This window comes from Aotus nancymaae, unplaced genomic scaffold (genome assembly GCF_030222135.1).
Source record: "Aotus nancymaae isolate 86718 unplaced genomic scaffold, 86718_ANA_hifiasm-v0.15.2.pri h1tg000063l, whole genome shotgun sequence".
Lineage (NCBI taxonomy): Eukaryota > Metazoa > Chordata > Mammalia > Primates > Aotidae > Aotus > Aotus nancymaae.
Genome location: NW_026988477.1, coordinates 309660 through 334857, shown reverse-complemented (window position 1 = coordinate 334857; position 25198 = coordinate 309660). Strand labels below are relative to the sequence as shown.

General features: G+C 50.8%; 1 protein-coding gene and 1 pseudogene across 3 annotated transcripts in view; one reads left to right on the top strand and one right to left on the bottom strand.

The window, feature by feature from the left end:
• Positions 1-25198, top strand: part of CACNA1B (calcium voltage-gated channel subunit alpha1 B) — a 251939-nt gene that overhangs the window by 6265 nt on the left and 220476 nt on the right. The gene's annotated exons all lie outside the window — the stretch shown is intronic.
• Positions 6289-24619, bottom strand: LOC135270532 (glyceraldehyde-3-phosphate dehydrogenase-like; annotated as a pseudogene).

The following is a 25198-nucleotide window of genomic DNA, read 5'->3' as shown; positions in this document are numbered from 1 at the left end:
GCCCAGCAGTGTTGGGGTGGCTTCTGTGCCTTTCTGCAGCATGGTCATGTGGGGGTCTGCGGTTCCAGTAGCGATGCCTTTTGGGGGCTGGGGTGGGAGGTGGCTGGTGGAGAGCGTGGACCCCGAAGGACTGGGCGCTTCCATGTCCAGTGAGCACTCCCGGAGGTGGCCCCGGAATCATTGTAGCTGTTTACCTCTCTCTCTCCCTGTGGACGCGAGTCCCTGAAGACAACAGCGTCTAATTTTTCAGGGGTCCCTAGAGCTTCACTTGGGGCGGGCACCCAGGAGAGGGCAGCGAGCATCTGCTTAAGTAATGAATTGTTGGGGTATAAACAGTGTTGAAAAATGCAGGCTGGTGGGGTGGAAGCTGGGTGGAGGCGGCAGGACCTGGCCTCATGGGGGCACTGTCCATGGTGCTGAGTGTGTGGGCGCTTGGCCAGGAGGAGAGGCAGGAGGAGCCGCACCAAGCCCTGGGCAGGACCGCTGGATCTCCTAGTGCACAAAGACGGGGTCCAGGGCTGCTCCTCCTCCCCTGCCCCTTCTCCCTCTCACCTTGCCGCCTCCCTCCTCTGTTTCTCTCTTGATCTCTCTTCCCTCCCTGTTCCCTTTTCTCCCTCCTCTCCTCCCTCCCCTCCCCTCCCTTCTCCTCCCACTCTGCTGTTTAGCCCTTTGTCTACTCTCTGCACTCTGTCTCTGGCCCTCTCAGTGTCTTGGTATCTCTCTGCCTCTTCCTCTTGTTCTTCCTAACACCCCTCTTCCCCTTTGCCTGGGTATGTCTCTGCTCTCCTGTGTCTGCGGCAGGGCTGGGCGTTGCTGGGGTGGCTTCCAGGTTCCTCCGCCTCCACACGTCTTCCCTCAAGGCAGCCTGGGTTGTGCGGGGAACCCCAGGTGGGAGGTGATCTGTGTCCCATGGGGCCACATGCTGGCCCCAAGTCACGTGGGGGAGCTGCTCTGCTACTCCTGCTTGGGGCACCTGGGGACACGTGAGCCCTGTGTGTGTGTCTGTGCATGGAGAGGGCTGGGTCCATTGTGGGGCTCAGGGAGGAGCCCTCACCTCACCCCTCTGAGCCAAGGGCCTGTGGGTGGTGGGTGGCTTTCTTGTTACTTTGTTGTTTTTAATTAGAGTTTATTCAGTTGGTGCTCAGAGGGCTGGAGGAAGAGGCAGACACCCTGATCTGTTGCTTGGCAAAGGCTGGTGCGCCCTCAGAGGCTGGCTGTGGCTGCTGTGCTCCTGGGGCTGGTGCGTAGCTGTTGGAGAGGCCCTGGGCCCATGCTTCCTGCTGCCTGGGGAGCATCTGAGCCTCCGTGTTCTCACCTGCGAGGGGAGGCGGGCGCTCTGCCCTCCCATCTCCACTTTGCTTCTTTCCCAGGACTTTGGGGCACCCTCTGTTAGCCTGGATGTGTGCGTCTGGGGTGTGGGGGTGCTGCAGTTTCTCACATCACTGAGCCCCTGATGCCCTGGGGAGCAGATGTGGGACCAGCCTGGAGGGTCTGTGAAGATCAGAGGATGCTCCTGAGAACCCCCAGGCCTGTGAGGGCTGCTGGCGGCTTCCTGCCCTTGTGTGTGCCTGGGGCCTCGAGGCCCTCAGTTGCTGGCCCTGCTCCTGGCTGGGTCAGCCCATGTCTGGCCACCTGAAACTCCTCTGACTCGCTTGGGCTGGGATGAGGACACAGTGACTGGGCCCCTGCCACGGGACTCTGCCTTGTTTTCAGGAGGGCTCCTGGCACCTGGCCGTCTCCTGTGGCCGTCTGAGTGGATCATTTGCCAAGAGAGATTCTGGGCCCAGGAGCGAGGCTTTCCCTCCCCTGCTTCTAAGAGTGCTGTGCTACCTGGGTGGGGTCGGGGCTGAGCCAGCTCCCCACATAGAGTGGGCCTGAGATGAGGGCAGGGGCCTGGTGTCTGACGGGGCCTCCAGCCACTCACCCCAGCACGATCCCCGCTGAGTGCCAGGACCTCAGGCTGTGGGGAGGAGGCAGGAAGGTGGCTGCTTCCCTGGTTCTGTCTGCCCTCCCATCCATGCCCATGCCCCATCTGCCATCCCGCCCTCTGCTCAGCTCTCTGGCCCTGTGTCTGTCCAGCCAGGCGGGCTGCCTTCTTCCTGTTCCCCATCCATTCGCCAGCGTTTATGGAGCGTCTGCCAGGTGCTGAGGCCTCAGGACTGAATGAAGCCAGCTGAACTCTGCCCAGTGGCCTTGTTCTGGGAATAAGACACCTCCAGGCCTGTGTTCTTTGTAGCCCGGTGCAGTGCGGTGCTTAGCATCTGTCCATGTGCCAGAGAGCAGTCAGCACATGGACGGATGAGTGATGGTGATGAGTTCTGTGCTTTCTTCCCCACGTAGAAGATGGGATACAGCATGCAGGGTGCAAGCCTGGGGGTGCCACTTTGCATATGGTAGTCAGAGGAAGGACTGGAGGACGTGAGGGGTGAGCCATCCTGTGGTCTGGGAAGAGGTGTGGCTCGAGGTGGCAATTTGAAGGACATGGGTGTCTCCGTTATCTTCAGAGCTTGAGACGCACGGGATCCCCAGAGAATGGGGAGTGGGGAGGAAGAGCTGCCCTGTGATGGAGACCAGGGCACCTGGGCTTACAGGTTGCAGCTGGCGGAGCAGCAGAGGTGTGGCCTGGCTGTAGATGGAGTTTTAGGAAGGAAGAGCATGCTCTGCTCTGCAGTGACCACAACAGGACCCAAGGCTACGCATTGAGCCCCGTGGGTCTGAGGCAGGAGCTGGGCTGGCCGTGTGGTGCGGCGGGGGCTTGCTGGGAATGGCAGGGGAGGGCTTGTGGGGGGCACCTGTGGGCAATGCTTGTCTTTCAGAGAGTTTTGCAGCAAAGTGAGGCAGAGAGCTGGGGCAGGGGCAGGAGGGAGATGGAGCCCAGGAGGGTTTTATGAAGTTGGAGGTTTACAGCCCATCCGTGCCATATGTGTAGTCCAGGAGGGAAGGACAAGTGGACTGTGTGGATGGAAAGGGGACAGCCCGGGAGCCCTGAGGGAAGCAGCGTCCAGGACCTCCGGGGGTGCAGGCCTGTGCGTGTGCTTAGGCCAGCACATGTGAGAAGGGCGGCGTGGAAGTCCTCCTCTCACCCTGTCTGAGTTTCCACTGAATTTAGAAGCAAGTCCATCAGCTGAGATGGGGTGGGAAGAAGTGAGACAGAGGAGGGAGCGAATGTGTGAGTGTGTGGACTGGTAGCTCTTCCACGCGCCGTTCCAGCCTCTGCCTCCTCACGACCTCCTCCACCCACGCCTTCTTGCCCCTTGTCCATTCACTGCTTCCTGAGGAAGGGGCTCGTCAAGTGCAGCTGCTACCTCCTCGTCCCGTTCTGGTTGCTGGGGGCACAGTAGTGCACAAGACAGGCCGTTCCTGCCCTCTCTGAGGCTGTGTCCTCCTGGGAGAGGCGGGCGGTGAGCGTCGCAGGGGAGTCGGGTGAAGCGTGTCCTTCTGCTGGGATCGGGTGGCCCCTGGGAAGCAGCTCCAGCAGGGGAGAGGCTGTGAGGGTGGCAGGGGCAGGGTGGGCCTTGGCTCGGGTGTGGGAGGGCTCTGAGTATGGGTGTGGCCCGATTGACTCCTGACGGGTGCTGGGGGCGCGGCATAGACAGTTGGGAGAGAGTGGGAGCCGGAAGCGGTGATCTAGGTGGGAGTGTTGAGGGCTTGGACCGGGAGTGGCGCTGGAGGGCGCTGCAGGTTGGCTCTGATGCCCCAAGAATGTAGAACCCATAGGAAGCCCTGTGGTGCCTCCAGAGTCCGTCACCCTTCAGCTCAGGTGCCTTCCCCCTTCTGTGCCCCAGCCAGTCTCACACATGTGCATGCTCACAGTCCTGTCCCCACGTCTCTGCCTCGGCCCTCCCAGGCCCCTCAGGAAGCCCCTGTCACAGCCTCTGGCTGTGGGGCTGGTTCCACCTGGCGGTCAGGGGCAGGGCGACAAGTCAGGGCCCCCAGAGCCCAGAAGCCCCAGGCGTTCCCACCCCTGTCGTGGCTCCAGCCTGCTGCTTCCGTTCATTGTCCTTGGGGACTTCAGTGGAATGTGTCCTGGCTCAGGCAGGCGGCTCTCCGGGGGACATTTCCAACCATAGCTTCTTGTTTTAGTCTAAATTAAACTGGGATCTCTTTCTGGGACTTGTAATTAGAGCCCAGCTTCCTCCCTGGATCTGGCCTCCTGTGGGACGAACAGAGGCCGTGTGGCTGTGGCACCGGGAGGGAGTCTGGTCGACGGAGCTCAGGGGCTGAGGCAGTGCTGACCGTAAGCTTCCTGGGCTCGGCTGTCGGCCACTGGGTGACTGCTGTGGCCTCCTGTTCTCTTGGGCTTTGTGGACGCAGGCCGACTCAGGTGGTGGCAGGCACTTCTGGGGCACAGGGAGAGCCAGGCCCAGCTGAGGGCCCCACGGATGGTCCCCATGGGCAAGGAGGGTCCACCCAGGAGTAGCGACCGTGTGCGAGTGTGCAGCCCAGGGACACTGCCTTCCCATAAAGTGACCCGACATTGTGTCTGGACACAGGTGACGAGACACTGCTCGAGTGGCCAGGACACGTTTGAGAGTGGACTGAGCCAGGCATGTCCACACCATGCTGAGCTCCTCTGCGCCAGGCTCTCTGCCTCAGCCTTGGGTCCACAGACCGCGGCGCTGCAGGAAGTTCAGCCTCCCGACCCCTGGTGCCGGGTCAGGCTAGGGTTTCCCAGACACCCTCTCCGCTTCCCCGCCTGAGGCTGGAAGCAGCCTTTGTAGGCCCTGACCCTGCCTCCCTCACCCCTACTGTGGCCGGAACCAGTGGAGCAGGGGCTGAGTTCTGATAAGCGGTCCCTGGAAAGCAGGGGGTGCCCCCGTGTTTTGGGGCTGGGGCTGGGGTCACTCCAGGCATCACCTAGCCAGGGACTCCACAGACCCCTGGTCCTGTGGTGTCACTGAGAACCCACAGTGCAGGGCCCCTGCCCACGTACAGTCAATGTGGTGTGCCTGTGAGGGCCAGGTGGGGCAGCGGGAGGAGGCTGCTCATCTAGGACCCTGTGTCCCTTCCTGACAGTGGCCTCTGCATCCTGGGGACAGGCCTGGTGCTGCTCTGGTAGGGTGGGATCCCAGCCCCCTCTTCAGCACACACCCCTGGCTGGGTCTTTATAGAGGGCCTGGCCCACACCCCCACTCCCTTTCTCTGTGTCCCCTCCCTCCCTTCCTGCCTCCTCCTTCCTGCGTTTCAGGGTTCTTAACATTCTCCTGGGCTGGAGGGCAGAACTGGGCCTGCTGGGAGCCCCCAGGGTCTCCTGATTCTGTGCGAGGTGGGGGTCCACACTGGCTGGGCGTGAGACCTGTGCAGGGCTTGGCTGTGCTGTGTGTGGGAGACTGACCCTGGCCTCAGGCTCCAGTCCTGTGGGGTCTTCTCTGGGGTCTCCGTATCTCCGTGTGTGCTATGAGTCAGGGAGGAGATGCCTGAGGAGCCCAAACCTGGTGACTCCCTGGGTAGAAGCAGCGTGGGGCTGGCTTGACTGCACGGGCATCGGGCCAGCACTGCAGACGCCTGGGTCTCTCATATGCCTGGCCTGGCACAGCAGACCCGAGGGAGGGTTGGCGGCCTGGAGGACAGAAGGAGCCCAGGCTCAGGGCTGCTCTGGGATACCACAGACTTTCCCAGGGGGAGGCAGACAGGGGTGGGAGAGAAGGGAGGAAGGTTTCAGTTCAACCCAGAGGAATTTCCTGGTATGACACTGTCCCCAGGGGGTCCGAGGCAGGTGGGGATTGGACCTGGTGGTCTGTTCTTTATTCGTATGTCCCTGATATGGGCCAGGAACTTGCTGGTCACGATGGAGCCAGGGCCCAGCCCCGCCAGGGTGTGTGTTCTGCCAACTGCAAAGTCCCCGTGCCCCAGGATCCACTCTGTGCCCCTAGTCTCTCCTCTCAACAGTGACTGCAGGCCGGGCTCCCGGGTGGGCAGTTCTGGAAGTGTGCACAGTCCCTCTCCGCACCTTTCTCCTCAGGGGTCCCATCAAGAGGGTCAGTCGGAGGCTGGACCTCCTGCCCCAGTAGCTGGAGGGGTTTGGGTCTGGGGAGCTTGTGGTAAGGACAGTGAATGGCAGGGCTGGAGGCCGTGAGGCTGGGGTAAGCTGAGAAGCCTTGAAGGTTAGAGTTAAGGGAGTCTCAGCCCGGGGCCCAGTTCCCAGGGGACACTGTGGGAGGGATGGGGCAGGCCGGCAGGGCAGTCAGAAAAAAACAGGGGACTTTATTGATGGTACATGACAAGGTGGGGCTCCCTAGTCACCTCCCTCTTCAAGGGGTCTGCATGGAAACTGTGAGGAGGCGCAGTTCAGTGTGGTGCGGGACTCAGTGTGTGTGGCAGGGACTCCCCAGCAGTGAGGGCCTCTCTTCCTCTCGTGCTCTTGCTGGGGCTGGTGGTCCAGGGGTCTTTCTCCTTGGAGGCCATGTGGGACATGAGGTCTACCACCCTGTTGCTGTAGCCAAATTCATTGTCATACCAGGAAATGAGCTTGACAAAGCGGTCGTTGAGGGCAGTGCCATCCCCAGCATAGAAGGTGTCGCTGTTGAAGTCAGAGGACACCACCTGGTGCTCGGTGTAGCCCATGATGTCCTTGAGGGGCCCCCGATGCCTGCTTCATCACCTTCTTGATGTCATCATATTTGGCAGGTTTTCCCAGACGGCAGGTCAGGTCCACCACTGACACGTTGGCAGTGGGGACACGGAAGGCCATGCCAGTGAGCTTCCCGGGAAGTTCAGCTCAGGGATGACCTTGCCCACGGCCTTGGCAGCGCCAGTAGAGGCAGGGATGATGTTCTGGAGAGCCCCGCGGCCATCATGCCACAGTTTCCCGGAGGGGCCATCCACGGTCTTCTGGGTGGCAGTGATGGTGTGGATGGTGGTCATGAGTCCTTCCACGATACCAAAGTTGTCATGGATGACCTTGGCCAGGGGCGCTAAGCAGTTGGTGGTGCAGGAGGCATTGCTGACGATCTTGAGGCTGTGGTCATGCTTCTCGTGGTTGACGCCCGTCACGAACATGGGGGCGTCAGCAGAGGGGGCAGAGACGACGACCCTTTTGGCTCTACCCTGCAAGTGAGCCCCAGCCTTCTCCATGCCGCCGAAGACACCAGTGGACTCCCCCATGTACTCAGCACCAGCATCGCCCCACTTGGTTTTGGAGGGATCTCGCTCCTGGAAGATGGTGATGGGATTTCCATTGATGACAAGCTTCCCGTTCTCAGCCTTGGCGGTGCCATGGAATTTGCCGTGGGTGGAGTCATACTGGAACGTGCAGACCGTGTACTTGAGGCCAGTGAAGTGATCACTGATGGCGACAATAGCCCCTTTACCAGAGCTGAAAGCACCCTGGTGACCAGGCGCCCAAGACGACCAGATCCGCGGCCTCCGACCTTCCCCTTCCCCGTGCTGTCTCAGGGGTGCGGCCGTCTGTCCAGCGGGGGGCAGAGAGCCCGTTCTCATCATAGAAACTTCCGCAGAGCAGAATCTCTAAAGTTTGATGAAGTCCAGTTTGTCAGTTTTTCCTTTCGTAGGTGAGGCTTGTGTTGAGAACTCTTTGCCAGCCTAGAGCATGAAGATTTTTCCTGTGATTCTCTTTTGCTTAAAGTTTTGTCAGTTTACGCTTTCCATGTATCAGCTGTGAGGTTCAGGTTGAGGACTTTGTTTTGTTTTTTGCCTGTGAATGTCCGGTTACACCAGTGCCATTTGTTGAAAGGGCTATATTTGTTCCATTGAATAACTTTTGTGCCTTTATCAAAGATCAACTGGGCATGCTTGTCTGGATCTATTTCTGGGTTCTTTATTCCGTTCCATTGATCTGCGTGTCTGTCCCTCGTACCACAAGTCCTGGTCACTGTAGTTATGTAATAAGGCTTGAAATTGGGTAGACTTACTCCTCTCAGTTTGTTCTTTCTCTTTTAAATTATTTTAGCCATTCTAGTTTCTTTGCCTTTTATATAAATTTTAGAATCATCTTGTCATATATAAGAAAATATTGCTAGGAATTATATAACACCTGTGCGTTAGTTTGGAGAGAGTGAACATTTTTACTGGGTTAACTCTTCCAGTGTGGGAACGTGGTCTGTGTCTCCATTTGTGTAGGTCTCTGGTTGCTTTCATCAGCACTTTGCAGCTCGTATCCTACAAGTCCTGCGCGTGTTCTGTTACGTTTACATCTTGTGTGATTATAGATGGTATTGTATTTTAAATGTTGGTATCCGTATGTCCGTTGCTGGTGTATATAAAAACCACAGGTTTCTCTATGTTCATCATGTACCCTACAGCCTCGCGGAACTAACTTGTTAGTAGTTCTAGGACAATTTATTTGTACATTCCCCGGAATTTCCTATGTTGACAAACGTGTCGTCGGCAAAGAGGAGCAGTTTTGTTTCTTCTCCTCAAATCTGAATGTTTTCCCTTTCTTACCTTATTAAGCATTCACTAGAACGTCTAGTACTACGTTGAAGAGAGTGCTGTGGGGAGAGGGGCATTGCTGCTCTGTCCCTAATTTAAGGAGGAAAACGTTCAGACTTGCGCCTTAAGAATAATGTGAGCGGTGGTGTCTGTAGTTGCTCTCTATTAAGTCGAGGCAGTTTCCCTCTGTTCTGGTGTTCCGAGTGCTTCACAGTAAATGACTGTTAGATTTTGCCAAATGCTTTTTTTGCCTTGGCACGATCAGGTGTCTAATGATTGATTTTTTGAGTACTGAACTAGCCGTACGTCCCTGAAACAGACGTGGTTGTGGCATGTAATTCTTCTCATACTGCTGAAGTCTATTTGCCAAAATTTTGTGAAGGATTTTTACGTATGAATTCCTGAAGGCTGTGGGTGTGTGGGTTTCGTTTTTGGTGCTGTCTTTGTCTTGTTTTGATGTCAGGGTAATGCAAGCTCCGTACATGAATTGGGAGATGTTCTTCCTCTGCTATTTTCTTTCTTTCTTTCTTATTTTTTTTGAGACCAGACTCTCCCTCTGTCACCAGGCTGGAGTGCAGTGGCACAATCTCAGTTCACTGCAGCCTCCGCCTCCCGGGTTCAAGCGATTCTCCTGCCTCACTCAGCCTCCACAGTAGCTGGGACTACAGGCGCGTGCCACCATGCCTGCCTCATTTTTATATTTTTGGTAGAGACAGGGTTTCACCATGTTGGCCAGGATGGTCTTGATCTCTTGACCTCATGATCTACCCCCACGGCCTCCCAAAGTGTTGGGATTACAGGCGTGAGGCACTGCGCCCGGCCCCTCTTCTGTTTTCTAAAAGCCATGTGTTCAGATGGAGTTAGTTCTTTAAATGTTTGTTAGAAATCTGCAGTGAATCCAATTGGCCTTGGAGATTTCCTTTTTGGGAGCTTTCAAAGTATGCATTCGATTTCCTTAACAGTTATATGGATATTCAAAATTATCCTTTTCGTATTGGGTAAGATGTGTCAGTCTGCGCTTTCTGAGGAAATTGAAGTTATGTGTTTAGAGTTGTTCATAGTGTTCTCTCATCAGCCTTTTGATGTCTGCAGGGTTCGTACTATCTCTCGTTTCGTTTCTTACGTCGGTGGTTTTTGTCTTCTCTTTTTGTTCTTGTGTGTGTGTGGTTTTTTCTTTTGGTCAGTCTTGCTGGAGATTTTCTCTTTTTTTCTTATTATTTCGTTTATTTCTGCCCTTATTTTATTACTTCCTTCATCCTGTTTTGAGTTTATTTTACTCTTCATTTTCCCTGTTCCTGTGGCAACAGCTTAGACTAGTGATTGCAGGTTTTTTTTTTTTTTTTTCTATAAATTTGCTTCTTAGGCCAGACACGGTGGCTCACGCCTGTCATCCCAGCACTTTGGGAGGCCAAGGCGGGCGGATCACCTGAGGTCAGGAGTTCAAGATCAGCTTGGCCACCGTGGTGAAACTCCGTCTCTACTAAAAATACAAAACGTCACCAGGCTTGGTGATGGGTGCCTGTAATCCCAGCTACTCAGGAGGCTGAGGCTGGAGAATCGCTCGAACCTGGAAGGCAGAGGTTGCAGTGAGCCAAGATTGCGCCATTGCACTCCAGCCTGGGTGACAAATTCCGTCTCAAAAAACAAAAACTGAAACAGAACATGTGCTTCTTAGCACTGCTTTAGCTGTATACCTCACATTTTAATATATTGTCTTTTCCATTTAATTCAGTTACATGTATTTTTATTTTGTGCTTTTGTCATTTTACCTTATTATTATTATTATTATTTTATTTTTTGAGATGGAGTCTCAGTCTATCACCCAGGCTGGAGTGCAGTGGCACAATCTTGGATCACTGCAACCTCTGCCTCCTGGGTTCAAGCGATTCTCCTGCCTCAGCCTCCCAAATAGCTGGGACTACAGGCGCCCACCACCACGCCAGGCTAATCAATGTATCTTTAGTAGAGATGATATTTTGCCATGTTGCCCGGGCTTGTCTCCAACTCCTGACCTCAGGTGATCTACCCTCCTCGGCCTCACAAAATGCTGGGATTACAGGCGTGAGCCATGGTGCCTGGCCTCCATATATTCAATTTAAATTTTGCTTTAGACTACCGTTTTGACCTATGCATTGTTTAGAATATGTTATTTAGTTTCTAAGTGTTAGGAGGTTTTCCAGTATCTTTTTATTATTCATTTCTAGTTTGATTCCATTGTGGTCAGATAACATACTCTATGTGATTTCAGTAATTTTTTTTTTTTTTTTTTTGAGACAGAGTCTCGCTCTGTTGCCAGGCTGGAGTGCCGTGGTCGATCCCAGCTCGCTGCAACTTCTGTTTTCTGGTTTCAAGCAATTCTCCTGCCTCAGCCTTCCAAGTAGTTGGGACAACAGGCACGCACCACTGCGCCCGGCTAATTTTTTGTACTTTTAGTAGAGACAGGGGTTTCACCATGTTGGCCAGGATGGTCTCGATCTCTTGACCTCGTGTTCCGCCCGCCTCGGCCTCCCAAAGTGCTGGGATTGCAGGCGTGAGCCACTGCGCCCGGCCCGATTTCAATAATTTAAAATTAGTGAAGGTTTGCTTTTGGCCCAGGATTGGTGTATGCTCCACGGGCACTTGGAAGGAGTGGATATACTGCCGTTACTGTGTGGAGTGTTCTATGAATGTGGATGAGTATCTGTTTAAGGGGTTATTGGATTCTTCTCTGTCCTGCTAATGCTCTGTCTAGCTGCTTTATCAGCTGTTGAGAGAGGGTTGTTGACATCTCCCTCCTATGATTTTGCATCTGCCTGTTTTTCCCTCCAGGCCCTTCAGCTTCGGCTGCACGCATTTTGAAGCTCTGTGGTTTGGTATGCACACTGCTACGCTTGGCATGTTTGTGTCCCGTCCAAAGTTCGTGTTGAAACTTGATCCTCGATGCAACAATATCAAGTATTAAGAGGAGGGGCCTTTGGGAGATCGTTAACCCATGAGGGAACTACTCTCAGGGATGGGATTAGTGCTTTAAAAAGGGGCTGAAGAGGAACTGTGAGGACCCAGGATTCCTCCCCTCTGGAGGATACAGGAACAAGGTGCCATCTTGGAAGCACAGAATGGGCCCTTATTAGATACTGAACCTGCCGGTGTCTTGATCTTGGACTTCCCAGCCTCCAGAACTGTGAGAAAGAAATTTCTATTGTTTATAAATCACCCGGTCTCAGGTACTTTGTTACAACAGCACAAATGGACTAAGACATTCCCGTTTAGGATTGCCGTGTCTTCTGGAGAGACTTCACTTATATCCGTATCTCTGTGTCTCTGGTAATCTTAGTCACTCTGAGGTCTACTTTATCTGATGGAAATGTAGTCACTGCTGCTTTTCTTTGATTAATATTTGTGCATTGTGCCGTTTCCATCCTTTTACTTCAAGTTGCCTATATTTCAACTTGCGATATTTTAAATAAGTTGTCTGTAGACAGCATATGGTTGGGTCATGTTTTGTAGTCCATTCTACCAATTCTGTCTTTTATTTGGTTTACTTAGACCAGGGGTCCCCCAGCCCTGGGCCCTGGACCAGTACCAGTCTGTGGCTTGTTAGAAACTGGACCGCACAGCAGGAGGTGGTGGTGGGCAAGCAAGCATCACCACCTGAGCTCTGCCTCCTGTCAGATCGGCAGTGGCACTAGAGTCTCATAGGAGCAGGAGCCCTAGTGTGAACTGTGCGTGCCAGGGATCTAGGTTGGATGCTCCTTGTGATAATCTAACTGATGTCTGATGATCTGAGATAGAACAGTTTCATCACCATCCCCCAACCCCAGCCCCATCTGTGGAAAAACTGTCTTCTACAAAAGTGGTCCTTGGTGCCGAAAAGGTTGGGGACTGCTAATTTAGACCATTTACATTTAATATAATTATTGTTATGTTAGAACTTAGGTCTGCTATTTTAATTTTTGTTTTGTTCTGTTTAAAATTTGTTCTGTTTGATATCTCTGTTTTCATTCTGGTTTCTTTTTCCTGAATTCCTAAAGGTTACTTGCACTTATTTTAGAATTCTGTTTTATTTTCTGTAGTACTTCTGGTGTCTCTCTTGTATAGATTTTTAGAGGTTGTGCTAAGTATTGCACGATGTGTACGTGACTTATCCCAGTCTTCTGGTGGTGTTATTTTACCAGTTCAAGTATAGAAATCTTACTTGTGTGCCGCTGCCTGATTCCACTTGTAATACAGTTATCTTAAATAGTTCCTCTGCATGTATTTAGAAGCACATCAGAGTGTGCTGTAATTTTTTGCTTCAAACATCAAACATAATTCAGAAAACTCAAAGGGAGAAGGAAATTTTATTTACCCATATTTTTATTCTTTCCAGTTTTCTTTCTTCCTAATGGTCAACAGTTAAAAAAATCATACTCCTTCTGTTTAGGGAAATTTCTTTAATTATTCTCTTAGGATAGATCTGCTGGTGACAAATTCTCTTAGTATTTATTCACGTGAGAATGACCTGATTTCCCCTTTATTCTCCAAAGATGTTTTGCTGGGTATAGATATCTGGGTTGACAATTCCTTCAGCATCTGAAAATACTGTACGACTTCCCTCTGACCTTCATGGCTTATGATGAGAACTCTGTCAGCTGAGTTGCCTGTCTAGATAGATAAGGTATTATGTTCCTCTGAATGCTTTCAGTGTTTGTTTCCAGTTTTTGGAAACCTGACTGTGATGTATCTTGTTTTGATTATCTTTGACTTGATCTTGTTTGGGGTCCACTCCACTTCTTGAACCTGTAGGTTTATTTCTCTTACCAAGTGTGGGGAGTTCTCAGCCATTTCATCTTTGAGCCCTGCCTTTATTCTCCATTTTTTCCTGGAACTCTGATGATTTTAATATTATGGTTCCATAGTTCCTTGAGGCTCTGTTGTTCTTCTTCTTCTTGTTTTTTCTTTCTTTTTACTTTTTGAGACAGGGTCTCACACTGTTGTTCAGGCTGAAGCAATCCTCCCATCTCAGACTCCTGAGTAGCTGGGACTACAGGCACACACCACCATGCCTGAGTAATTTTCAAGATTTTTTTTTGTGGAGATGGAGTCTAACTATGTTGCCCAGGCTGGTTTGAAACTCTTGGACCCAAGCAATCCTCCCACCTCAGCCTCCCAAAGTGCTGGGATTATAGGTGTGAGCCACCATGCCTGGCCTTCTTTTTTCTTTTTCTTTTTTTCGAGATGGAATCTCTCTCTGTTGCCCAGGGTGGAGTGCAGTGGTGCAGTCTTGGCTCACTGCAACCTCCGCCTCCCGGGTTCAAGCAATTCTCCTGCCTCAGCCTCCCGAGTAGCTGGGATTACAGGCGCGTGCCACCATGCCAGGCTAATTTCTGTATTCTTTTTTAGTAGAGATGGAGTTTCACCATGTTGGCCAGGCTGGTCTTGAATTCCTGGCCTCAGGTGATCCACCCACCTGGGCCTCCCAAAGCGCTGGGGTTACAGGCGTGAACTACCACGCCCAGCCCCTTCTTTTTTCTCAAGTCTACATTTTCTCTGTTCATAGTGGGTAATTTCTATTATTATTATTATTATTTTTATTATTATTTTTGAGACAGTCTCACTCTGTTGCCAGGTGCCAGGCTGGAGTGCAGTGGCACGATCTCAGCTCACTGCATCCTCCTCCTCCCGGGTTCAAGCAATTCTTCTGCCCCAGCCTCCCAAGTAGCTGGGACTACAGGTGTGCGCCACCACGCCCAGCTAATTTTTGTATTTTTTAGTAGAGACAGGGAGGGTTTCACCACGTTGGCCAGGATGGTCTCGATCTCTTGACCTCGTGATCCGCCTGCCTCAGCCTCCCAAAGTGCTGGGATTGCAGGTGTCAGCCACTGCGCCCGGCCTATTATTTTTTAATATATTTGTTAATTCTTTCCTCTGTCCCCTCTATTCCGTAACTGGCCCATCCACTTAGTTTTTATTTTGTTTATTGTATTTTTTAGTTGTAAAAATTTCATTTGATTCTTCTTTAATCTTCTCTTTCACTGATGATATTTTCTATTTTTTTGGTTAGTTGCAAGGATCTTTATAATTGTGGAATTCTTTTTATCATAACTGCTTTACAAATATTTGTCAGGTAATTCTAATATGTGTGTTATCTTGGTGTTGGCATTTTATTGTCTTTTTTCATCTAGGGTTAGATCTTCCTTGTTTTTCATAAGATGAGTGATTTTTTCGCTGGAAGTTGGACATTTCCACATAATTTCTGAGGCTCTGGATCTTATTTATTTATTATTGTTATGATTTTTTAGACAGAACCTCTCTCTGTCACCCAGGCTGGAGTGCAGTGGCACGATCTTGGCTCACTGCAACCTCTGCCTCCTGGGTTCAAGTGATTCTTCTACCTCAGCCTCCCTAGTAGCTGGGACTGCAGGCGTGCGCCACGAGGCCCGGCCTGGATCTTACTTAAACCTTCTGTTTTAGCTGGGCCTCACGAAGCCTGGTCCTGCAGGGGACGGGGTGTGCTGCCTGCCTCAGCCTCCCCGCTAGCTGGGACCCAGGCGTGCCCCTGTAGTGTTCGTGGTTGCTCACCAGGTCCCATCCCAGGTTGTGGTGGCCTTACTGCTCAGAGCTTGCTGCCCTTGACCTCTTCCGAGCTGGACCGGGCACTCCAGCCAGCCCAGTGCCCCAGTGGAGATGAGAGTGACGGGTCAGGAGGTCAGCATGAGGGGCTGTGGAGCCTTTCCTGCAAGGGCCGCCTACTTCTCCCTGAAGGAGGTGGTTTGGGGCTTAGCGGCTGTGGTGCCCACTCTGTGGGGTCCCCATTCTGTCCTGGAGCCCTCTTTAGGGGGCACAATGGGGAGGTTTCTGCTCGTGGCAGGAACCTCCCTGTGCTTTGAGCAGGGACCGTGGCACTCATGTGGGGCTGGCCTCAGCGTGTGTCCACGTGTGTTGCTGTGCCGCTGTGTAGGCGTGGCATTGTCATTCTGGGACCCAGGCCCCAGCACCACCTGCTCCCGGTTTGTAAGCCTGGATATGTGGAATGTGCTGTCTTTCATTTTTTTGAGATGGAGTCTCGCTGTCGCCCAGACCGGAGTGCAATGATGCGATCTCGGCTCACTGCAAACTTCAACTCTCAGGTTCAAGCGATTCTCCTGCCTCAGCCTCCTGAGTAGCTGGGATTACAGGCGCCCGCCACCACACCTGGCTAATTTTTGTGTTTTTGGTAGAGATGGGGTTTCACCATATTGGCCAGGCTGATCTCGAGCTCCTGACTGCAGATGATCCACCCGCCTCAGCCTCCCAAAGTGCTGGGATTGGGATGTGTTCTCTTAACCTCAGTTTCCTTGTCTTATAAAGAACTGTGTAATGGTGTAACCCCTGAGGGTGTCATGAGAGTCCCTGGCATGTGGTAGATGGCTTACACGCTGTCATGTGTGTGCTTGGGGATGGGGTCTCCACAGGCCATGCCCAGCTCTTATTCTACCCGGTCTTTGCTTTGGAGCAGGCTAGGTGGCTTCCACTTCTTGGCCTGTTGGAGCAGGGACTGGGTGGGGAGGCCGAGGGGTTGCTGCGGCATCTTTAGCCGAGGCCCACAGGCTATCTCCATGGCAATTGCAAGCAGGCTTCTGGGTGAGAACCAGTGCCCCGAAAGTCAGTGACAAAGCAGATCCCAGGGATGGTGCCTCCCCTGCCAGCTTGGCTCCCATGTAAAACCAGCCTGAGAATAGTGAGCGGTCTCCCTGGGCTGGGGCCTGACTGGCATCTGCCCCCCCCGCCCTGGCCCAGGGACCCTGCACCTGCACAGGATCTGTAGTCTCCCCCGGCTCAGCGCAGACCCTCTGAGGGGCTGCAGCGGGTTGATGGGGCATGGGTAGGGCTCTGCCCTACAGGGGGCAGCCAGATGCACGGGGACAGGGGAGCTTCAGTAGTTTCTTGTAGACAAATAACAGCTGAGTCCCCAGTCACCTATGCCAGCTCTTGGCATTTTCAGAAATAGGGGCCGTGTGGGGTGTGGCTGGGCTGAGAAGTGTGGAGGTGGCTAGACCAGGCCTGGCTGGGATGTGCCCCAGAAGCTCCTCACAGACAGCTGTGGAAAGGCAGGGTGCCCTCCTGGCCCACACGGAGGGTGCATGGCTGGGACCTAGAGTCTGGGGTTGTGGGGTGAGTTCTGGGTTAGGGTTGGGGGCGCAGATGAAGCCTGCAGCAGTGTGGTTCCAGTCTTTCTTCCCTCTGTGGGGCTGGGAGCACTCCCTGACCTTGGGTGTCACAGTGAGGGTGGGACTTCACATCTGTGACTGCTGGCGTGTCTGTGCCGTGAGTCTGTGCCATGCATCTCTGTGTCTGTGCCATGTGTCCTTGTGTCTGTGTGTATGTCTGTATGTCCCTGTTCTATGTGTCTGTGTCCCTGTGTCTGTGTGTGTGTGTGTCTGTGTGTCCCTGTGTCTGTGTCTGTTCGTCCCCATGTCCGTGTCTGTGCCGTGTGTCTGTGTCTGTGCCCTGTCTTTGTGTCCCTGTGTCTGTGTCTGTGCCGTGTGTCTATGCCACGTCTGTGCCATATGTCTGTGTCTGTGCTGTGTGTCCGTGTCTGTGTCTGTGTGTCCCTCTGTCCGTGTCTGTGCCGTTTGTCCCTGTGTCTGTGTGTCCTTGTGTCCTGTGTCCATGAGTCTGTGTCCTGTGTCTTTGTGTGTCCATGTCTGTGCTGTGTGTCCGTGTCTGTGTCTGTGTGTCCCTCTGTCCATGTCTGTGCCATTTGTCCCTGTGTCTGTGTGTCCCTATGTCCTGTGTCTGTGTGTCTCTGTGTCCATGTCTATGCTGTGTGTCTGTGTCTGTGTCCTGTATCCTGTGTCCTGTGTCCTGTGTCTGTGTCTGTGTCCTGTGTCTGTGTCCTGTGTCCTGTGTCTGTGTCCTGTGTCCTGTGTCTGTGTGTCCCTGCGTCCATGTCCTGTGCCTTGTGTGTCCCTGCGTCCGTGTCTGTGCTGTGTGTCTGTGCCTGTGCCCTGTCTTTGTGTCCCTGTGTCTGTGTGTCCCTGTGTCTGTGTCTGTGCTGTGTGTCTTGTGTCCACGTCCTGTGTGCTGTGTGTCTGTGTGTCCCTGTGTCCATGTCTGCAACTTCCACCTCCTGGATTCAAGCGATTCTCCTGCCTCAGCCTCCTTAGTAGCTGGGATTATAGGTGCAGGCTACCATGCCCAGCTGATTTTTGTATTTTTAGTAGAGACAGCGTTTCGCCATGTTGCCCAGGCTGGTCTCGAACTCCTGACCTCCGGAGTGGAGAAATACTGGGATTACAGACGTGAGCCACTGTCCCTGGCCTGTCACAGCTCGATGGGGAAATCCTCCTCCTGTACTCCTGCCCTCTGACAGTATGTCCTGTAAACAGTGAACGTCGGTGGGTCTAGATGTTCACAGAGCTCTACAACCACACCACAATCTAAGTTTAGAACGTATCCCTGCCCCCGTCCGCTGTCTTTCCCCCCCCCTCCCTTTGCAGCCCCAGCAGCTGCGTCTTCCTCCCGCCACGTGGATTGTCGGTCCTGGGCTTTCCTGCGAGTGAGTCACTCCGTCCGTGTCCTCGTGTCTGGCTTCCTCCACTTAGTGTTGCGTGAGCCTCTTTGCCTTGTACCAGTTCACCCTCTGCTAGCACGATGTCGCGGGCACGTCTGACTCTCTGATAACACTGTGACGAAGGTCTTTGTGACTGAAGCTTCTTGATTTTCCATTATTTTAATGGTACAGATTTTCAGAGTGGAGTGGGTACAAGTGTTTAAACAATTTCATGGCTCCTCATACATCTGCCAAGTTGTTTTCCAAATGGGATATATCATTTGTATTCACCAGTTCTGTGTAAATCATAGGGGTGTTTTGCGTTCTCTTTTTTTCTTTCAGACCGAGTCTAGATCTGTCGCTCAGGCTGGAGTGCAGTGATGTGATCTCGGCTCACTGCACCCTCAACCTCCGGGGTTCAAGCGGTTCTCCTGCCTCAGCCTCCCAAGTAGCTGGGACTACAGGTGCCCACCATCACACCTGGCTAAGTTTTTGTATTTTTAGTAGAGATGGGGTTTCACCATGTTGGCCAGGCTGGTGTCGAACTCCTGACCTCAAATGATCCGCCCTCCTCGGCCTCCCAAAGTGCTGGGGTTACAGGCGTGAGCCACCGCGCCCGGTCTAAACCCTGTTTTAACGTCAGCTTTGCCACCGCTGGCGCTTGCCGAAGCTCTCGTTAGTTTATTCGGTAGAAACCTGTCCATTGTTGCTGTTTTACCATTTCTGAGGAGCATGAGCATCTTCACATGTTACTAAACAGAGTTTACTTTTGTGAGTTATCTCTGGGATTCTTTGCCATTTCATTTTGGAAATTTCTCCGCTAACATTTATTGAGTGCACACTACCTACCAGGTACCGTGCCAGGCCTGGAGCTAGGAAGGAAAACACTGGTTCCTCCTGGAGAAGGGGAAAGGGGGGGTGGAGTGAGAGGCCCCGCTGCTCTGAGCACCCCCCAGCACCCCTCCTCTCCAAGGCAGCTGTTGCCTTCTTGCTTTTCAGTAGGATTTTTCCAGAGCCGAAGGCTTCTGGACGTAGAAAGCACCCAGTGCTTGTATTGGTGTTTAATGCTTGTTAGGTTCACAAGTGTGTACTGTAATTTCCTTTTTGCTATTGTTGTTAATATAACATTTAATTTAAATACCTCAAAGTTATTTAATTTAGTATTTGTTTAAATGTCCACAGAGGATAAATATTTTTCTTTTCTGTATACAGATGTACTGATTTTCTTATTTTATGACACACACTGCCACCATCTCGAGGTATTCACTGTTAATATTTTGAGCTATTTCCTTCCTTCCAAGCCTTTTCTGTGTGTAGGTTTTTAGTTACACAATTGGTATCACACTCCAGGGTTACCGCGGGCACCCCACTTCCGTCGTGGGCTGGCCACCTGGTGCAGCTGTGCAAGCTCATACAAGATGCAGGGCAAGGGCCCCCACAGTGCTCACTGCACACAGAGGTCTGACGTCCCAGCAACCCCCACCGCCAAGTGTCCTCTGAAGAGACGATTCTGCCTTGTGGGCAGGACTGTTACGTTCTTCCTGTCGAGCATTTAGGCCATTTCCTATTTTGCTCTTGTAGATAAATCAAAACACATACGTACATCTTTGTACGTCTCTGATTATTTCCTTGGGACAAATACCTAAAAGTTGTATAACTTTTGTTTCCCCTGTAAATTATACTATTAAAAAACTCTTGGCCAGGCGCGGCGGCTCACGCCTGTAATCCCAGCACTTTGGGAGGCCGAGGCGGGTGGATCGCCTGATGTCAGGAGTTCGTAACTAGCCTGACCAACATAGTGAATTCCTGTCTCTACTAAAAATACAAAAAAATTAGCCGGGTGTGGTGGCAGGCACCTGTAATCCCAGCTACTCGGGCAGCTGAGGCAGGAGAATCACTTGAACCCGGGAAGCGGAGTTTGCGGTGAGCGGAGATTGCGCCGTTGCACTCCAGCCTGGGCAACAAGAGTGAGACTCTGTCTCAAAAACAAAAAACTCCTCACGTTCACGTCATTTGGTCGCCCCTCATTCTGACTCACGCCCATCGGAGGTCTCTCTGGGCGCCTGTGGTCCCATCGTGCAGCTCCGAGGAGTGTTAATGTCTCATGAAGCCAGTCCTCTGCTCCTTGCTTTTTCCTTTTTTGAACCCTTCAAGTTTTGCCTACTTAGTTTTCCAGGTAGATTTTGAGATAATTTAGTCCCAAGAACTCCTGTTGGGATTTTGTTTCATTTATCAGAGGCTCTAAATTGATTTCAGGAGAATCAAGTCTAGAAATAAATATATATTCTGTCTGTCCATCCAGGAATAGTGTGTGTCTTAAAATTTATTCAGCTCTCCCTTTTTTTGTAAATAGATTTTGTAGTTTCTTTATAAAAGTCACCTGCGCTGTTAAAGCCGTTCCTGAGTGGTTTGTATTGATTGGTGGCATTTCAACTGAGGCGTTTATTTCATTGCGTTTCCTGGCTGTCCCTGTCTGGTGTCACTGCTGGTTTCTGGGGTTTGTCCTTCTGTCAGGCTGCTGGTTCTGGGTGCCAGTGCACACCCCTTCTGGGAAGAGCTGGGCAGTGCTTTGTTTGCTGATGGGCTTGGAGCGAAGTTTGGTTGTGATTACGGTATCTGGAGGTTGCTTTGCCTGCTTTTTTTCCTTTCTCTTACTGGTTTGATCTCATCATCCTGCACTTTTGAGCTCTGTGCTGCTTCTGTCTTTTGGAAGTTGGGAGGGGCACACAAACCAGAAGGAAGCTTTTCGAGCTGATGCTCTGGACTGCTGGGGCTCACCCGTAAGGCCTGTAAAACCCAGAGTGCTGGGCCTACCCTCCGATTTCTGAGTTCTTTCTGGGAAATAATTTGCATTTCTTTTTTTTTTTTTTAATATGTATTTTTACTATTTCTCTCTCCTTTTTTTTTTTCTCTTGAGAGACAGGATCTTGTTCTGTTGTGTCGCCCAGGCTGGAGTGCAGTGGTGTGATCATGGCTCACTGCAGCCTCAACCTCCTGGGCTCAAGCCATCCTCCCACCTTAGCCTTCTGAGGGTGGAGCTACAGGTGTGCACCACCATGCCTCATTAATTAAAAATAATTCTGTTTGTGGAGATGGGTCTCACTATGTTGTCCAGGCTAATCTTGAACTCCTGGACTCAGGTGATTCTCCCAATTCTGCCTCCCAAAGGGCTGGAATTATAGGTGTGAGCCACTGCACTGCCCACCCCTCACCCCCTCAAGCATCTGCTGATGATCTCCCAGGTGATGCTGAAACTGCTGGTCCTCGGCCCACACTCCAGGAACCTCTCTTCGTAACCAAGTTTCCGGGAGTTTTATCACTGTCTACCAGCGATGACCATTTTATCTGTTTCTTTCCTTATTTTCTATTCGTGTTTGTTACGTTGGTGAGAACTCTTAAAACAATATGAAATGAGAATGATGGTGGAACTTCTTATTTTGTTATCTGGCTTTAAGAAAATCTTCATGATAAATGTGGGTTTGTTAGTACTCTTAAGAATGGATTTTGTGCATAGAAAATATTTTTCAGGCCGGGCGCGGTGGCTCACGCCTGTAATCCCAGCACTTTGGGAGGCCGAGGCGGGTGGATCACGAGGTCAAGAGATCGAGATCATCCTGGTCAACATGGTGAAACCCCGTCTCTATTAAAAATACAAAAAATTAGCTGGGCATGGTGGTGCGTGCCTATAATCCCAGCTACTCAGGAGGCTGAGGCAGGAGAATTGCCTGAACCCAGGAGGCAGAGGCTGCGGTGAGCCGAGATCGTGCCATCGCACTCCAGCCTGGGTAACAAGAGCGAAACTCCATCTCAAAAAAAAAGAAAATATTTTTCAGAAACACGTTTCTAAAAGTCAACATTCAATTTTTAGTTAGAAATCCAAAAGCATGGGGTTTTTAAAAGCTTTTAGGGACCAGGCGCAGTGGCTCAGGCCTGTAATTGCAGCACTCTGGGAGGCCGAGGCAGGCGGATCACAAGGTCAGGCGGATTGAAACCAGCCTGGCCAGCATGGTGAAACGCTGTCTCTACTAAAAATACAAAAATTAGCCAGGCATTGGCATTGTGGTGCACGCCTGCAGTCCCAGCTGCTTGGGAGGCTGAGGCAAGAGAATCGCTTGAACCCAGGAGGCAGAGGTTGTGGTGAGCTGAGATTGTGCCACTGCAGTCCAGCCTGGCCAATTGAGTGAGACTCTGTCTCAAAAAAAAAAAAAGGTGCTTTTAGATTCAACTTAGGAAAAATTATATTTGTATATTTAGCAATTTTTAACATTCATTTTCAAGAAGATTCTAAGTAATGTTTTATCCTATTTTATAAACTTAATGTTAGACATTTAAATTTTTGTTTATAAATTTATTGTAACTAGACCTTCCTAAGTACTTAAGTATTATGTATTGAATAAAAGTTTAAATATGGTGAATCATACATTTGCTTAAAAGGTTCAATACTTTCTATAAACTTACTAGATTTTCAACTTAAAATCACAAATCTCAATCAATTATTCCATTGCATATTTTAAATTAGAATCATAGGGCCAATATGATGCTAAATACAGCTTTATATGGTCTGATAAATTCTTCATCATAGCTCAAAAAATACTAATTCAGAAAATGTGATTTTTCACAGCACTGCTACGTTTAATTCTCAGCCTTCGTGGGGTTAAACGTGCTGGTCCACTGAAGACACCGTCACCTCCTAACCACTGAATGGAGGTTCCCTTCCCTTGTCCTCGCTGGGTTGCCTCATCACATTTGCTGGCTGGAGTGGCTGGAGTGTAGACCAGATTTTTTTCCGGAAAAATGCGGGTAGACTGTGGCAAGGGCCTCTCAACTCAAATACTGGAGGCCTCAGAGCCACAGTAGGCCGCAGTTAGGTTGTAATTTATTCCAGAGGGCTGCTTACACCATTTGAGTGGATCTTGTGTTTTTATGGCTCTAAAGATTATAGATATGTCCAGCCTGGGTCTAAGCACCTTTGAATTCTTTGTTAAAAAGAAGAGTTGTTTTCCTGTCCCAGAGGATCATAGCAGTCTTGCGTGTCAAAATGCGTTTCTGTCTTTCATGTCTTTGCTTGCCAGCATGACTTCTAAGGCCACTTTGCTGACATTTCAGCGTTTGCCAGAGAGTGTCCTGGTGCCTTGTAGACAGAAAAGCTATAAGGTGAAGGGAGAGAGAAGCTTTTCCTCCTATGTAATTTGTCTTTCTTGGGAATGGAATTGGAGCTTTTCAGGAGCTGTTCACTGTCTGGGTCACCTGTGTCTCCAGTCTCAGTCTTGCCGACTGCACGCGTGCGTGTTGTCTTACTGAACATACGTGTTCTGCATCATACTTGTGTCTCGTCTTACTTAACGGACGTGCTCCTCTGCACGCCGGCGTGGCGTCTTACTGAACATACGTGTTCTGCATCATACTTGTGTCTCGTCTTACTTAACGGACGTGCTCCTCTGCACGCCGGCGTGGCGTCTTACTGAACATACGTGTTCTGCATCATACTTGTGTCTCGTCTTACTTAACGGACGTGCTCCTCTGCACGCCGGCGTGGCGTCTTACTCATGCTCCCGTGGTCTGCATTTCCCTGTACGTTGGCTGTTAGCTTGGGAGATTTTTAGAGAAATAAAATATTACAGATGTGGTCGAAGTCTTCTGAATACACTCCCCCAGTAGATTCTCTTCTCTTTCTCTTTTTCTCCCTGTGGTAGCAGCTGTCCCGATTTCTGTTTATCCTGCCGGTGCACATGGGTGTGTGGGCATTCCACCTTTCCCTGTGGTGTATATCCATAAATAATGTAGCGTATGAGTGTGTCTGTGTATTTACACACAGATGTATAATTATTTCACAGCTAGACTTTACCCTTCAACATTGTTTTAAACATTTTTCCGATGTTATCTGTGAAATAGCCTGCCACCATGTCTGGCTAATTTTTGTATTTTTAGTAGTGATGGGGTTTTGCCATTTTGGCCAGGCTGGTTTTGAACTCCTGACCTCAGGTGATCTGCCCACTGCGACCTCCCAAAGTGCTGGAATTACAGGCGTGAGCCACTGTGCCCAGCCAATAATAGCTGCCCTAAGGGGTGTGAAGTGAGATTCACTGTGGCTTTGATTTTCACTTCCCTGATGGTTAATGATGTCGAGCATCTCTTCACGTACCTATCGGCCATTTGTGTATCTTCTGTGGAAGAATGTTCATTCGAGTCCTTTGCCCCTTTCACAGTTGGGCTGTTGTTGTTGTTGTTGAGTTGTAAGAGTGTTTATATTTCCTGGATATTAGTCCCTTATTAGACATATGACTTGCAGGTATTTTCCCCACGCGGTGGGCTGTCTTTTCACGTTTTCACAGCACCCTCTGATGCAGTGGTCCCAGCCTTCTCGGCACCGGGGGCTGGTTTCCTGGAAGACAATTTTTCCGCAGACCGGAGGTCGGGGGATCGTTTTGGGATGATCCAAGTGCGTTATCACGTTTTTGTGCACTTTATTTCTATAATTGTTACGCTGTGATATATAATGAAATAATCATACGACTCACCATAATGTAGAGTCACTGGGAGCCCCGACATGGTTGTCCTGCGACTAGATGGCCCCATCTGGGGGCGATGGGTCAGTGACGGATCGTCAGGCGTTAGGTTCTCATGGCGAGAGTGCAGCCTGGATCCCTCAGATGTGCAGTTCACAATAGGGTTTATGCTTCTGTGAGGGTCTGATACCGCCGCTGATCCGACAGGAGGCAGAGCTCGGGCAGTCATGCTTGCTTGCCCGCTGCCACCTCCTGCTGAGTGGCCTGATTCCTAACAGGCCACAAAGCAGTACTGGTCTGTGGCCTGGGGGTTGGGGACTCCTGCTCCGAGCACAAAACTTTTTACTTTTGATCAAGTTCAATTTATCTATTTTTTCTTTTATGGCCTGTGCTCTCAGTGTCATATCTGAGAAATTATTGCCAAATCCAATGTTAGGAACATTTTCCCCTGTGTTTCTTCTAAGAGTTTTCTGGTCTTAGCTCTTACATTTATTTAGATCTTTGATGCATTTTGACTTACTTTTTGTAGATGGTATAAGGTAAGTTCCAACTTCATTCTTCTACTTGGTTGTTGAAAAAATTATTCTTTCTCCATTTAATGGTATTGGTGCCTTTGTTGAAAATCAGTTGACATATATGTGAGGATTTATTTCTGGGTTCTTATTCTATTCTGTTGATCTAGCTAGTTTTAAATTTTCTGCATTTTCTACATGTTTTTGTTTAATAGTTTACTGTTTTTTTCTGAACAAATTTCCTCTTTCAGTAGTTGATCCTGTTGAATGTCTTCCTTAGCATTAGGTCTCCTCAG